A 16,255-nucleotide genomic window follows, 5' to 3' on the forward strand; every position below is an offset into this window, starting at 1 on the left:
AGGACTGGACTCAAAGGTGCCAATTCATGTGTGAAAATGATTCTTCATGCTCCCTCCCAACCATTCCTTCACAATTTGAGCCTAATGCATCTTGACATTGTCATCCTGGAATATGGCCATGATGTGTCTTCCTACATGGCTGTTTAAGAAATGGAAAGCTACACACACTTAATCAATTAGGGTTATTTGATTGATAACATTACAATTTATTTCTAATTTCTATACGCTGCCCAGTAATCACAAAATTATTTTATTGTATTGTATTCACAAAACTGGTGAAATTTTGTGAGAAATCTTTTTTTTTAATTCTCCAATATGTTGTCTTTAATAACCAGTAAATATTTCTAGGAAATATCCCTAACCCTTTCCTTTCACAATTTCATCACAATGACAATAAAATAAAAGCCAATTATTACATTTTAGAACAATTATTTAATTCTATATTGTCTTTACAATATAACACTCAATAGTGTCACCGTATTTGTATACATAAAATAATTATATTTTAGGCAGGGGTCCCTGCGAAGGGATAATCGTCATCAAAAAATGACCCTTGACCTATGTATCTTCACCATTAATGGCCACTGAACAATCTGCATCAGTTAACCACTCTTCAAATGAATGTCTAAATATAGTCTGCTAGGATTTACAATGTCAATCAACATAACCAATTGCCTTTGTTATTTTGCCAGAGCAATAGAGAAAATATATCCTTATGTGGTCAAATATTCTCCTGGGACCAATCATGCACATGCACAAATAGGGAGCAGCTGGAGGGGAGTACAGGAACTCGAAAATACAGGACCCTTCAATCCACAGACTGCTGTGCACCTCCTATTATGTCTTACAACTGATCACATGGGACTGCTGTAAGCATCGACTCCAACACCCGTCCAACCACACACACCCATCAGCTAATGAAGCTGGAGAAACACACCGCCTGGGCATTCATGTGTGTGCTGAGCTATGATAGAGGATGATCATCATAATAATATGAGCAAGACAACCTCAAGAACAGCAGAACTGACTGAGTGCTATAACCTTGTTTTTCTTTCAAAATGGAATTTTCATGTTAAAATCAATGTGAATTGCCATTCACAACTCATTTTACTTCCATAATGTGATGCATTTCTGAAAGAGAAAGGGTATTTGACAAGAAAAATAAACTCTATAACAATTCGTTCTTTCCAAATAAATATTAAAGTCATCTGAGGGAAATTCCTGTATTTTTCATATCACAATGAAAAGAAGAAGAAAAACAAAATAGTGCAATGTCATCTCCCCCCACAATATCGTGCGGCTCTAACAATGAGAATAGTTCACAGGACTATAACACCAGTTCATAACACCAGGAACACACAAATTATGAAAAAGGCCAGTTCTTGACCTGAGGTTTATGGCAAAGATTTAGACGCAAAGAGAGAACAGTAACGATTGTAAAGAAGCCAGTCACCAAGGCCCTTAATCTGCTGAAAGCTGGACGGATTATGACATCATCACCAGCATCCAATCCATTGCCTGAATCCAAATGATTCTACATTACAAAACACACACAATTACACAGCAAAAATGAACAATAACAACAACACCATCAACTATTTTTAGACTGAAGAAAATCTGTAGATTAGATGAATGCATCTTCTTTCCTGCACACGTGGGTTGAGGGACTCCCTCTGGCGCAAATAATTATTTATACAGCTAACAGAAATGACACAAATATGCCTTAGGTTTGTGTTTTCTTTGAGCACCAAAACTCAAAGAACATTACACTGTATGCTGCCGGCTCCCTCAGTTGAGTTGAACAATCAGGAAGAATGAAACACCTTGAGGCAAAGCTACACTTGCTTGCTCAAAAGTATAGGGCTGCACATAGACCGTTTGGCTTTTTCAAACATATGGACCTACAGTAGCGAAGTCAGTCTAGGCTAAACCTGCAAGCGTGTTTTTGTCATTTATTTTTTTAATGACAGGGCTGTAAAAATGCAAATATAAATATAGAAAATGAACAAAAAATAAACAGATAATATAATATTTAGATCAAACATGAAACTTTTTTATTTTTCATTTAATTTAATTCCAAATTTTGCTTACAGGGTTGTAAAAATGCAAATACCAATATGAATATATAAAATGCTCATATAAAATAAAGGCTCATACAATATTTAGACTATACCTGCAACCTTTTTATAATTTAATTTTATTTATAGTTTTATTAGAAACAAAACTAAGTAAAAACTATTTGGTGCAAAAATGTAAATTGTCTTCAGTAATAATTATGCATATTATTGCCAATGCAATTCATGGTATTAATAATTAAAGGATAAACTTTTCTGATAACCATAGATGAAAACATGAAACTTGCAAAGAAAGAAACAGTGGTGATGTGCCACAACACGGTTCAGTCAATGCATAAAAATAATGCATTTATTTTCCTTGGTAAGCACCATCCAGTGTTTTATCCTGTCAGATGTCACGACCCCAACAGGAGCAGGGTAACCATGTTTGTGTTTTGATGAGGAACACTGAGTTTGTGACCTCACCTCACTTCCTCAGAGGTCAGGTGGAGGTGTGTGTGTGTGTGTGTGTGTGTGTGTGTGTGTGTGTGTGTGTGTGTGTGTGTGTGTGTGTGTGTGAGAGAGAGAGTCAGTGAGTGAGTCACGCGATGGCCGAGTAGCCACAGATGGAGAGTTTTGGTATTCCTCGGCACCTGTTTGGCACCCGACTGCCGACACAGGCAAGTGAACAGACATAACAATCCATTCCAGCAGTATTGAGCTCGCAAAGCTACTCTGGAAATATGCAGTGGAAAAGGGAATTGACATCATTGACTTGTCACATTTTATTACCAGAATGCAGCGTTCACTTCCGCTTTAGCCTGCAGGGGGAGCCATCGCACAATCTACATGTCCTATGACGACAATGGGGAAAGATATCACATCATTATTCTCCGTATTTAGCTCTTAAATAATCCAAGACAGAAATCATTTCTGAAACTGAAAATAATTACTCAGCCGATTGCTAATGAACACATGCAAATCCACTGGACACTATATTTTATAAAACATTAAACGACTGATTTGGGGACAAGATGGTCTCGTCATGCGAGACTATTCCATAAGTCTGTACAGAGATATTTTTCAAAAAGAAGCTGTAATGTATATGAACGTCATAGATCTTCTGAGATGAACTGAAGTGTTGCAGTGGCATTATCCCTGCAGCCAATTAACACAAGCTAGGAGAGCCAATCCTTGGCTGTGATTGGCCGAGGGCACTCAGGGGATCTCATTACAGCATGGAAGTGCAACTCTTCACTGGCACAGCCTCTGACGGCAGTTTGATCACTGGCTCAAAGAGTGCGAGCACATACGACCACAACTCCAGTATTCTTTTTCAACCAAACCGTCATAGTTCTTCATACTCCATACTGTTTTTATACTGCAAGGTAACCACAGCCGATGTGATGATCTAGTCTGATTACAATCGACACTTCAGTGAGGAACAGACCCTAAACATCAGTATTACAGTTTGACAGGTAATCCTTCACCGGACATGAATGATACCTCAGATTGCGCGGCTTGTCGAGGAGAGGTGTGTGTGCTATTACTTTTGGTGCAATCAGATTTATCCTTTTTGCCCGCCGGACCGTAAACCGTACAATTTACACTAAAGGAGGGTCCCTTGTACTATATTACAGAGGTTTGGGGTAAACTGTACCTATGTAAAGTCAGAGATTTCTAATAATAGTCAGAATTTTTTTTTTTTTGGAAATACAACTGTCTATTTAACCTTCAGAGAAAATCTGTAAACCGAAATGTATATTTTTGGATATTTCAGGCCTTTATGGTATTGTATTGAGTGCAATGAAATTGTATTTTCATTGCATTTATAGTCTGCAAATTGATTATAATATTTGTTACAATATTTGTGCAAGTCCAAAAAAGAGTTTAAATGCCAACACAGAATGAAACCAGGTTATGAATTATATATACAGTATTAAAATTTCACATTATTATTAATAATAATACAACTATATGCATTGTAGAGAGGGGGGGGGGGAGGTGGGAGAGAGAGAGCGCGAGAGAGAGAGAGAGAGAGAGAGAGAGAGAGAGAGAGAGAGAGAGAGAGAGAGAGAGAGAGAGAGAGAGAGAGAGAGAGAGAGAATTTACCCATTCTAAATATATCTCACAATTATAATTATCTACTTTTCAGATACTGAATTACTTTCAAAATAGAAAACAAACTTGCTTCTGATGAGACTGGAGAAATGCATGTCCTATAAACAAGCAAACAATTATGGAAATGTTATCTTTGCCAGGCCCAACACAGAAGTCTGAGGACTGATGTCATGGTGATGATATTCCAGTGAGAGAGGTAGGGGGGTGCAGTTTGAGGGTCCCGGCTGATTTATACGCTCTCTGAGAAATGTGGTTGGAAAAAAAGAAGCACTAGTCTGCACACAAAAAGCACATACTGTATAAACACAAGACAGACGCTTATGTGCATGAAGAACACTCCTGAAAACCTCCACGAGCAGGCCGGTCTATTATCACACAGCCGGATGGATCCGTGACTGTGTGCAGAATGAGGAGCTTTATAATCCAGACAGATATATAAAGCTCTATAATACAAACAGAATGAAGCTTGGTAAACAAAGCCTTTACCTGAGCTTTAGCTACAGGCTGGAGAAGATCCAATGTCTGCGACTATAGTGAGTGTGTGCGTGTGTTTACACCATGCCATGCAGCGAGAACTGGATTTAATGACTGTTTACAGGCCGCAATGACGTGTGTTCCACACATACACAGCTGTCAGTGCGGTAACTGCCTCTTCACTGTGTGTTCACATGCCACGACTAATTTAAAGGGAAGCTAGGACTTGTGCATCCTGCTGGGATATTTGCCATAGAGAAAGGGGGGAAGGGTGACGTCCGTATGTCAGGATACTATCTGATGCCATATGGGGATGATGCCCACAGACGGAGTGTATTTTTATTTAACAAAGGCCTTTGTGCAACATTAAAAGGAATAGTTGTTCATCCAAAAAAAATTAATTCTGCTGTCAAAGTTAACTATATAAGGAACTATGGTTCATCATGTTCAAAGAACGTGATGCTCCAAAAAGGACCAAAAATACTACAAAAGCAGCATAAAAATAGTCTTTTAGGACTCATTCCGTGTCTTTTTTGTCAAATGATTACTTAAATGTCGGTGTGCTATTCAAACAGATCTATTGTAGTGCTTCAAAACACTTGGAATATAGTGAATGAGTCATATAAAGTAGATTTATGATATTTCTCTGCTGCTATTTTGGTCCCTTTTCAAGCCTGATGAGTTTTCCTTAGTGTTCAAATGCAGTGTATCAGACATTTCCAGGCATGCTAATTCTCTTCTTTCATGCTTGTGCTTTACAATGACAGCAAAATTAAAAAGCTTTTCATATTATTCTTGTATTCTCAACACACAACTGTGTCTAAAGTTTCTGTTTCAGGCATTTACCAAGTACTTAACTTAAGTTTGGCCAAAAAAATTATGACTGATGGTGTCTGGAAGCAAAGTATTTGGCAAAAAACACCTCTGGGACTCTTACACCCTCTGATATCTCCCTACGCCTGCCTTATCCATTACCAACCATTATCACTCCACATGAATGAATAATCTGCAATGAATTTCTAATGTCCCGTTTCTCTGTGACAGCATCGCGCCATTTATCATTCACTGTGTCTAGTGAAGTTGCCATAGACGGCTAGGTGATATCGCTATATGGAAATGGACTGAGTTAAATGGACAAGCAGAGGACGGATGGACCGGTAAACAATGCATGAGCACACACACCCACCTGGAGCCTGACATCCCCCTCTTTCCTCTGCCGTTCTATTAAAAACAGCTCAGATGCACAAACTGCTTTGCATTATGGACAAAAGGAGGACAGATTGACAGAGGACCACTTATTGGGAAAAGAGCTGCCATTTCATTACCATAATCAGCAGAAGAACACCACCTGCCCACCCCCAACATAATCTCAACATAGTATATATATATATATATAAAAAAAAAAAATGTGTACATGCACTAAAATTAAAATGTGTCTATGGCTGATAACCAACAAATGAAAATAACCTAAAGAAATAAACTGCACAACAACATTATGGCCCTGTTTACACCTGGTGTTAAGATGTGTTTTGGTCGATGGGACCACTTCCAGAGGTAGTCAAAAAAACGCATTCAACCAGATTGCTTTCGTAGTGTAAACGCTCATGTGGTTGAATGTGTTCAAACTGCCACAAAAAGACCGCCTACTCTCCGCCTGAAGACCCCTTGTCTGCTGAAGACCCAAATTTGGTTTGAAGATGAAAAACCTTCCAAGCACAATGTTCTCTCACCATTTCTTATTTCTAACAGCGTTCGGCGTAGACTTGCGGCTATCGGAGCAGAAACAAAAGCTACTGCTCTCTGTATGTTTTTCCGTCGTCTCCGGGCGCGTTCATATGTAAATTGTCCATTAGATCAAAAGAAAAAACCCATACATTTACCAACCCGCCCTCCCCTCGAAGAAATCAGGAGTGGTTGAAATTGGACAAATATCAAAACGGGTATGCGTCTCCCTCGTCTACTTGTGATCCGATCGACCAAAACGCATGTACAGTATGAAAATGTAAAATGGCTGAGTATGAAACATTGATATTCAGTTTGAGATTTGCTAAAGATAACATTTAACTGTTTTTAAAGATTAACTTGTGTTAGTTGACAAAAAAGGTAATCTAAATGCATAAATGAGCGCATATAATTAAATATCCAATATTGACAGGTAGTGATATATTGTGCATCCCTAGTCTGATACCTCAACAAAAAAAAGTCAAAAAGAGCTCAAATATCCCCCTAGCACCTCCAGCGAGATCTTTATATAGACCTTCTGAGTGAAGCAGCTGGAAACAGAAGGGTAATGAGTGACAAGCGTGCATCAGCAAAAAGACAGAGCTCCCTAATTACAGCTTATACCTCCAGCTCTGGCTCTGCGGATGGAAGCAGGCGTTGAAAGAATGTGAGGTACGCTTCACTGCGTGTTCCCTAGATATTACTTTATCTTAGATGTTTTGAGTGGCAGTTGAAAAGCATCTCCCGAAATGAAAAAATTCGATTCAACCCCCAAAAAAGCAAAGATTGTAACACTTTGTTCCAGAGCCTTTCATCGTCATTTTTTTCATTCGTTGCATCTGAAGAGGCTGAGAGAGAAAACGAACAGGCTCCTCGGCTAAGGCAGAGCGTCATTGAAGGGATTTCCTTTTTTCCCCCTTTCCAGTAGATTAAAATCCTCTCCTTCCAGTCTCTCATGCATAATTATGTTCATCACAAAGGATGAGCCTTTTAAACGGGCTGGAATTGCAGATGAAGCTGAATTGATTGGTTGCCGGCATGAGGTAATTGATCTGGAGTTTCTCTCATGTTAGTCCCGTGTCTAATTCACTAACCATGCATTCAGACATATTTGTCTGTACTTTGCTACACAGAAATGATTGATATGATTAATCAATAAGTCCACTAAACAAATAATATAAAGATTCTGACAGCCAAATCAAAACACTCGGACAAAATACTTGTTTTTTTCGGACTGTCAATTTAATGTTTATAATGTGATATATACTTTATGTGGGATGTTAGATACTCTGACATATGAATAAAGGGTATTTTCTTGTCATCAATCAAAAATAGAATAAATCAGGCCAGTGTGAAAATGGCAAGATGAAACTGAATAAAAGTCTAAAAAAATGTAGACTCGCTTGAGATGAAATGCTTTACAGCATAAGATCAATATACTGTAGTGCTCAAAAATAGCATAAAAAGAGACTTTGCAGTTTGTTTGAGGTGAGACAATATAATTGTCAAACACGTTTGGTCTCACACAAGCACATTCAGCTTTGAAGAGGAAGAATAGCCGAAGTCTGTATCCCCGGTTCTCTAATATCTTATCATTCAAACAGCATAGTCTAGGTCCATTTCTTGATTCCCCACTACAAAAGTGCCCTAAATGTGTCTGGCTTCAAGAGTGGCTTTCAAACAAGCGCTGCACAAGAGTAAAAGAACATCAAAAAAGCTCTCACCGACTTAAATCAATACTTCAGACAAGAGAGACCACTGAGAAAAAGTGATAAACAAATGGACTTCACTCCTGACACCCCTGGTTTCATGCGCATACACTAAATTGAATCCCTAGTTACAAACATTAAGACAATGAATAATTGCACAAGGGTGTGTAAATGATGACAAAGCGTTCATTTTTGTGTGTACCTTTACTTGTGTGCTTTTTGGGGTATTTGGCCATGCTTTCCACCCTGCTATTTGCACTCTCCAGACATCATATAACTATTCTCACAAGCAGAAGTTGTGGTTTATCTGTGGACAGAAAGACTGTGGAAACGGTTTCATGTTTGGGTCGAGAGTAAAATGGCAAATATTTCCAACCGCGTCACTCAGCCTGATATTTTCTTCCACTTTAAAATGGGAAAAAGTCTAGTCTCATCTTTCCTCTCTAAAAGCTTCCTCTTCAGCGGCTGTTGTCCTGCCCCTTGGCTGTTTTACAAGGGAAACTATGTTTATATAAGTTATATAAAGGCATGCAAAGGTCTGTCAATGGAGCTGAAACCCGCAGATGCTTTCGTCCTCTTATGAAAAAAGTAACTTTTGAAGAGTCCTTCCTATTGAGCTTTTTTGAAGTGCTATAAATAAAATAGAAAATAAGGCACAAAAACTCCCATTGAAATGTCATTGAGAGTTTCCCGTGGTGAAAATAACAATCTTTCTAATAACACGCTGGGGAGACAGTGGTCCTTGAAAATGATATAGTGAGATAAAAAAAACAGCTATCGTGGCAAACATAGACTGAAAAACCAAGTAAAGATCTTCGATGTTTGTAGCTCTGCCTCATTAATTGCACAAATCAATATCTAAGATTTGCTCTAAAACAAAAAATTCTGAAAGAGAAGAGCTTGTGATGAACTATAACTATAGCAATACCAATTTCAAATCTAAAATAGTGTCTTGAAGGGAGTTCTGGGGCGGCGTGTGTGTGCATAGTGCTCAAAGGGTCAGGCAACATTAAACAGGAGATGGACTGACCCATTCACAACGAGGTCACGACCGCCATCAATTTTATATGTGCAGCAGAGAGAGACAGCACTGGGCAATGTGCTGTTAGATACATAAAATACGGAGCCCCAGGTGGAGGGAACAGGCCAATATCCAGCCATTAGTCTTGCCTTGAGCTGACAGACCACTGGATAAAAGTTAGATCATGAAAAGGCACTCAAAAGCTAGTGAGCTTAGAGTCTCAGCAAGATGTACACGATACATGATTGAATGATTTTCAGACTATAATACAATCATGTATCTCCATTAGAATGTACAATTTTTAACATTATAACACCATCATGTCCATTAAAACAGTCTAATAAATGACAGTCATTTTAAAACGAGTGCTATAACATATGTTCAAAGACGCAGTACCTACGGAAGAGAGTTTATGAGCTGAAAGGGAAGCTTTGCGGCGGTACGATAAGACAGGATGGATTGCTTTCAAATGCATTTGAAAGGTAGGGCGATTCACTTTGTATTGTTTAGGCAGAGCTGATATCATTTTAATGAGTAGGCCTACTCTCAAGCTCATTCAGATCGGATAACTAGAAGAGCAAGAAGTACGCATCCTTTCAAAAAACAAGTTGATGTGAAAACCATTTAACCAATTGAAAAATAAATCACATTAGATATTCACAGAAAACAAAAGTGACTGTCCTACTGCATCTCGAAATAAAACAGCAATCCATCAAACTAAAGAATGTGTCATGTGGTTATATTGCCAAATGCAACCTAATTACTCAGTGTAAACTGCTACCCTCGCTCTGAAATATTAATAGATGCTAATAAGAATATTGGCTCTGTGTCAGAAGAAAACGGGAACAGTGCCTTCACTTGTGTTGACATGTTTGTCAATGAGGAAAAATGATTAAATAATGAATTTTCTCATCTTGAAATATGAAATGCCAATTATACACTACTTGATGGAGAAAACAATGTTACTCTAAAAAGAAAAATAGATATGTTTGAACAGTTAGAGACAGACAAACGGACAGACGGAAGGAAGATAGATAAATATGTGACTCATACAAGCAAAAAGCAAACAATATTTGAGGGCTCCTCTTGTAAACTCTCCCCACATTGCGGTGCAGTTTCCCATCCAGCCGAGAGGCCGTGAATCAGAAAGAATTGCTTACTCACCCACAGACAGTTCAAAGATCTGTCTAGAGAAGAGCTGCTGTCTTTTTGCTGTTGTTTGCCCACTTGATCAGTCAAACGATTCAGAAAAATCCTAGTATCTCCTCTGAATACCGAACTCGAATCTCTCACGTTGATGTTGGATCTGTGCAGGTGTGGTCTCCTTCTTGCTAAAAGAAAAGTCTAAAAGCAGCAAAGTCCGAGCAACTTTCTGAAGTCTGTTTGAGGTTCCTCGAGCACAGAGAGCAGAAAAGCCTGGGAGATTCCTTTACATAACAGTCTCTAGCAAACAGGTCAGCCCCCGAGAATCCCCTCCAAAGGCTTGGAAAATACCTGCAAATGTCTGGTGACGCACCGGTGGAAAAAAACCCAGATGCAGACAGCCAGTCAGACAACCCATAGGAAACACTCAATAACTGGGAGATTCATAAAGTCCTCGACACAAGGAAAGAACAACTATCTCTCTGATACTACACGGTGTTAGAGAAGGAATGACAGGACAAGACGGGCACCTTCAGACTCGACTGCAAGCCGTGCAATGTAAATTAATAATAGACTGTGCTTCCATGGTGTGCTAGTTTACATTGCTGGATCAGGTTGCCTGACATCTACAGTTTCACAAGACCTTTATTTTAAAACAGCCTAAATTTTTTAAGTTATAAGCACTTCCAAAAAACAATTTCCGTTAGCCTCGATAAAACACCAGGGGGTTTAGCAAACTACAGATTCCTTTCGAATCAGACATCTGAGATAGTAAAAAAAATTCCTGGAAGAAGGCACTTGTCCTGGGTTTGTGCCCTGAAGGCCGATGAGGAGACATTTTTTCATTGTGAAATGAGATATAGAGTGAGCTCATTCTACAGATGACAGCAGAAAGGCAGCAACGAACAGCCGGAAATGAAAGCAAGGAGAACCTGAGAACTCTGCTATGAGACCCGACAGCGAGAGTCTGAAAGCAGAGATCATGGAGCTCTAGCATACAGGAACACTATAATCAAAATCCCCTAAAACACCAGCAGCTCTGTTTTTGTTCATTTCCCTGCAAAAGACCCTTTCTAGTTCCAGGGTTCTCATTTGAGAAAAAGTGTAATGACGGTGTTGTGCAATAGAAAATCATGCCATTTAAAGGGACGGCTGTCATAATTTACAAAAAGTCATTATTCACTGAAAATCTCAGCCTTTGTCATGAGCTCTCCTTCACATTTTTCTTACTTGCCGCATCGTGAGAACCAATTCGGATTCACAAACATTTGTTGTACATTTTTGAATCACTAAACAGAACTGGCTCATGAAATCATTTGTTTGTGTGCTACGCCAGAGATTCTGACAAAATAGCTCATTAATTTTCAGTCTGGTACATTGGAACGCATGATGACAGGAGTTTCATCTTCATGCAAGCTATTCCCTGATCTATACAGTATGCACGCCCCAATTAGATCCACAGGAGACGGTGTTGGGAAGAACACCAAGAGCAACAACAAGACGACAACTGTGAGAGAGTGCTGTATGTCTGTGGATATGGAGGAAATGGGAAACGTCTGAAAGTGGAGATCTGAAAATTGCAAAAAACGCCTTTACACTTCCACTACAAAACAACTGTAAAGTAAAGCTTCATTCAGAAGATTCAGTTCCAAAACAGAGTTGAGCCTGTGGCTCACCAAATGCTAGGGAGAAAATTACAGAGCCCCGGAAAACTGGTGGTGAATGAAGTGGCCTGACTCAGAGCCTCTAGTCACTAATTTTAGCCAAGTTGGGTGGAAACAGGCAGTCTTGTTGAGCTATTAATGATTTAACTGTACTACCCCAAATTACAGAAGAATAGAACTCAATATCAAATATAAAGAACAAACTAAGCCATTAAAGTAAACAAGCTGTACTTTGTTTATGTATTATGCTGAGAGCATTCATTACATCGTGTTGCATTTCTGATTGCAAGAAAACACAGTATACAACTTTATTTAAATGACAAAAACACATATGGAACTAAATACACGAGTACTAAACTAAACTAAACTGATTTGTTTTTGGAGTAGAAACAATTTTAACTCAGAAATTGCCATTTCACAAAAAAAAATAACACCTTGAATTAGATGTGAAATTTGGAAGTAGAAAAACAAACTCCTTTTATTTACAACTTTGAAAAATATATTTTTTACATTGTACTAAAAATGTGAGCACATCACAGCCTAACCTGATTTCTCCTGGCCAAAAACATCCTCTCTGATAGAGACAAATCATCAGATATGAATGGACAGAACAGGTGTTCTGCTGGAGGAGAACGTCATGCACTTATCTCCACCTGGTTTAAAGATCTCCTACCTTATGGTACGAACTGAAATGCAGTATTTCCACATCAGATTCAGCATGAGGGCATTTCCTGCCTGGCTGCACGATGAGGGTCTTCAAAGCAAGGTGGGGTAGATCCAAAAAGAAGCAGAAGAAAATGCACTGGAGCTCATGTGCTGCTTGACTCAACTCAACTCCAATCATCCAGAATAGCCGCTCCTTCCTCTTTCCCTTCTCTCAACCACAAACAGCGTGCTACGCTTGAAGTGCTCAAAGAGTAGGGGAAAAAAAAAAATCACTAATTCATTCACCCCCCCACAGTTCAAGTTACAGCAGTTGTTGCTGCTTCTAAAGCATAGGCATCTTTAGCTTTGTTTATGTAGCCATACCCAAATGTTCCCCTCTGGGAGAAGTTGTCTAACAGCAATCCGAGGTTCCCATGCTAGCCGAGGAATGGAGTATGCTATCTCTGTACATCAGAGACACATCCGGATGCACTCGTTCTCCTCAAGCAGACGCACTCCTCCCGTCATCCGTTCGTAGTGCGAGTCATTTCATTTGGAGGTTGTTAAAGGGAACAGGCAGGCCCGTTCGGCCAACACTTGCGCCAAGTGTGACATGTCTCCCTAAGGAGGCCAGGGAGGGTCTGACCAGTGTTTGCACCCTCAAGTATGACTTGTTGATGTAGTTAATTGGTCTCAACAGCATTGAATGAGTGTCGTAATGGAATTTTAATGTAAAAATACTGAAGCTGTTGAGCTGAGTGGGGCCAGATTTATCCTGGAGAACAGTGCTGCAGGAGGCTATGAGATCATAATCAAAGCCTGTCATTGGAGTAAAGGCTTGGCACACTCCATGGAAATGGATTACACTCAAAAACTGTAACTTAAAGCCTTACGCACCAACACTGGAATACACATGTGAAAAGTCATGAAGAAGAAAAACGGGATGGGAGCCAGTGAAGAAACTGTGCAGAAACCGAGAAATCAAACAAGTCAGGGAAGTTTTGAAAGGAACTTTAGGTTGGCTTTAAGTTCTGCAAATACAGACGAGTGAAATGTATACAGTGAGATCGATTGCGGACGATAACATTTGTTTTTGTTTGGCTCCGATAACTTCCTCTTTGGTTTTGAAATGCTTCCACGACCTTCAGGTTAAATTGCCGGCTGTCCACTGTAATTTACACGGAGGGTGAATATTAAAACATTTTACTGCTGTTTTATATAACAGAGTTTACTTTGTGAGGTCAACGTCAAATGTATGAGGAAAACTCTCTGAGAAAACATCCATTTAACAGAAGAATAAAGTACATATACTGCTCTTCAAAAGTTTGAGGTCGCTAAGATTTTGTGTTTTTGAAAGATTTTTTTGTAAAAGAAACTTTTGCTCACCGAGGCAGTTATATTATGAAATATTATTTCAATGTCAAATAACGGATTTCTATTTCAATATATTAAAATGTAATTTACTCACACGACTAAGAAATCATTGTAATATGCTGATTCGGTGCTCGATAAATATTTCTTATTTTTATCAATGTTGAATATTTTTGTGGAAACAGTATCACTTTTTTTAGGTTCTTTTATTAATAGAAAGTTGCGAAATAATCGTCTTACCTTTTATAGAAGCCTTTATTTGAAACAGAAATCTTGTATGACATTCTAAATGTCTTAACTGACAATTTTAATCAATTGAATGCATCCTTGCGGAATAAAAGTACTTTTTCTTTTTTTTCTTTTTATCTTACTGACCCCAAACTTTTAAACAGTGGTGTAGTAATTTAGTATTCCATATTGACAGTATAAATTGAAATATTGTGATAACTATTGGCTAGATTTTAGAAAGGTGCAACAAAATCTGAAAGGGAAAGTTGTTTCAGAGGAGGAGCAAGAGTCAGTTTTGATTATATAAGGACTTTTAAGGCAAATTCTAAGACCAAAGTCATAACTTTTAAACTGTACCACATTTTACAAATACAGGAAATCTGGAGGTTGAAAAACATGGTGTTCATTTTTCCAAAGGAAATATACAACTAAATATTATGCAAGCAATCAAAGTCTGCTTTGCTTTCCATGTCAACTGTAAAATGCCTGACATTTCACATGCTGTGAAAAACAGAATCACTTTTTCAAAAGGAGAGTAATAATTAGCAGCACCTTTCTAAAGCAGCCTTGTTGTTTTGTTTCTGTAACTGACATTAGAATACTTCCCTGAAGACTGCCACATCCACCAAAAAACATCCTCTCTTTATCTAATTACTGTCCAACACACACGAGACAGAAAAAAGCAGACATTCACACTGGCACACACAGACATGCTTTCTGTAGCCTCCAGCTTCTTGGCAGCAAAAGACTCAACAAAATGCAATTTGGACAAAAGCATTACAATTCAAGACAGAGAGCACACAAACAAACATAACCCAGCTTTACGTCCATCATAAAGTAAAGGGCTGATGTATCGCTATTAAAAGTGACAGTTTCATACTGGCTAATAATCTCAATAGAAGTCAAAATGAATTTATGACTATGGCTTTATTTATGACAGTGTAAATATCTCTATGTGGTCTCTATCCGACATACTAAAATAATTAAAAGACAAATCAATATATACTTGGTAAGTAATCATGTAATAGGCCGGATAATGTACATTTAGATTGTTATTATTGCAACAAAACCACTTTATGTCATTTTAAGGCATTCATCATCATTACCATCATCAACATTATCCTAGACACTGGGACAGACTAAAGTAATGCGTACACAATGTCCAAATCAGCCAAACAGCACTATAGTGTATAATAATTACAATAAAAAGACTGGATGGATGGATGGATGGATGGATGGATGGATGGATGGATGGATGGATGGATGGATGGATGGATGGATGGATGGATGGATGGATGGATGGATGGATGGATGGATGGATGGATGGATGGATGGATGGATGGATGGATGGATGGATGGATGGATGGATGGATGGATGGATGGATGGATGGATGGATGATTTTTATATTTTAATTTGAGACCAAAATTAAGAGTCCCCTCGAAAACATGTGTGTGTTTGCCAGTCAACTGCTGACATATACTCAACACAAGACTACCAAAATAAATTCTAGCAATGAATATGTTTATGAATACATGCAGGAACACTGTAGTTATATTTACACCCTGGCAAACACTATCCAGTGCAGTCAAGTAATACATTTTATCAGTACTGTATGTGCGGTTACTGGGAATCGAACCCATGAGCTTGGCGCTGCTAGTGTCATTCTCTGCCAGTTGAGCGATGGGAAAATACAGTTCACTCCTATTTACACAAATTAAATAAACGTATGAGAATGCCTCTGCTTCACCACAATTACGAGCAAAAAGCTCCATAAAAGGTGAGTCTGTTTTCACAAATGACCACAGCATGAAAGAACAAATCTTGCTCTTTTTAAGGATTCAGCGTGAAGGATTCCGGACTTCAAAAAACATTCCAGTCTTGGACGTCTACGCCCACATCAGCAACTGAGGGGAATATTAATGACCTGCTCTGCTCATTTGCATATGGAAGTGATGCTGTGTTTGTCCCACTGTGGTAAACTATAATAGTTTAAAATGGCACGGAATACATCTCTAAACTACATGTAGTTCCTGTATACACTAACATACAGCAGAGTTTAATAAACAAACCAGTGTAATCAAAAATAAAGAATACCTACAATA

The 16,255-nt window shown here is 38.6% G+C and overlaps 1 protein-coding gene across 11 annotated transcripts in view; it reads right to left on the reverse strand.

Moving 5' to 3' along the window:
- The window catches only part of iqsec1b (IQ motif and Sec7 domain ArfGEF 1b), a 167,216-nt gene that overhangs the window by 47,656 nt on the left and 103,305 nt on the right, over positions 1-16,255 (reverse strand). Inside the window, exon 1 of one of the 11 annotated variants that reach the window (XM_079597268.1) lies at positions 10,266-10,755. The exons of the other annotated variants lie outside the window; for them this stretch is intronic. The gene's annotated coding sequence lies outside the window, so the exon portion shown is untranslated. Of the gene's footprint in view, positions 1-10,265; positions 10,756-16,255 lie in introns of those variants that run through there. 11 annotated transcript variants of the gene reach the window in all.

This window comes from Phoxinus phoxinus (genome assembly GCF_949152265.1).
Source record: "Phoxinus phoxinus genome assembly, chromosome: 22".
In the NCBI taxonomy this organism is placed as follows: Eukaryota; Metazoa; Chordata; class Actinopteri; order Cypriniformes; family Leuciscidae; genus Phoxinus; species Phoxinus phoxinus.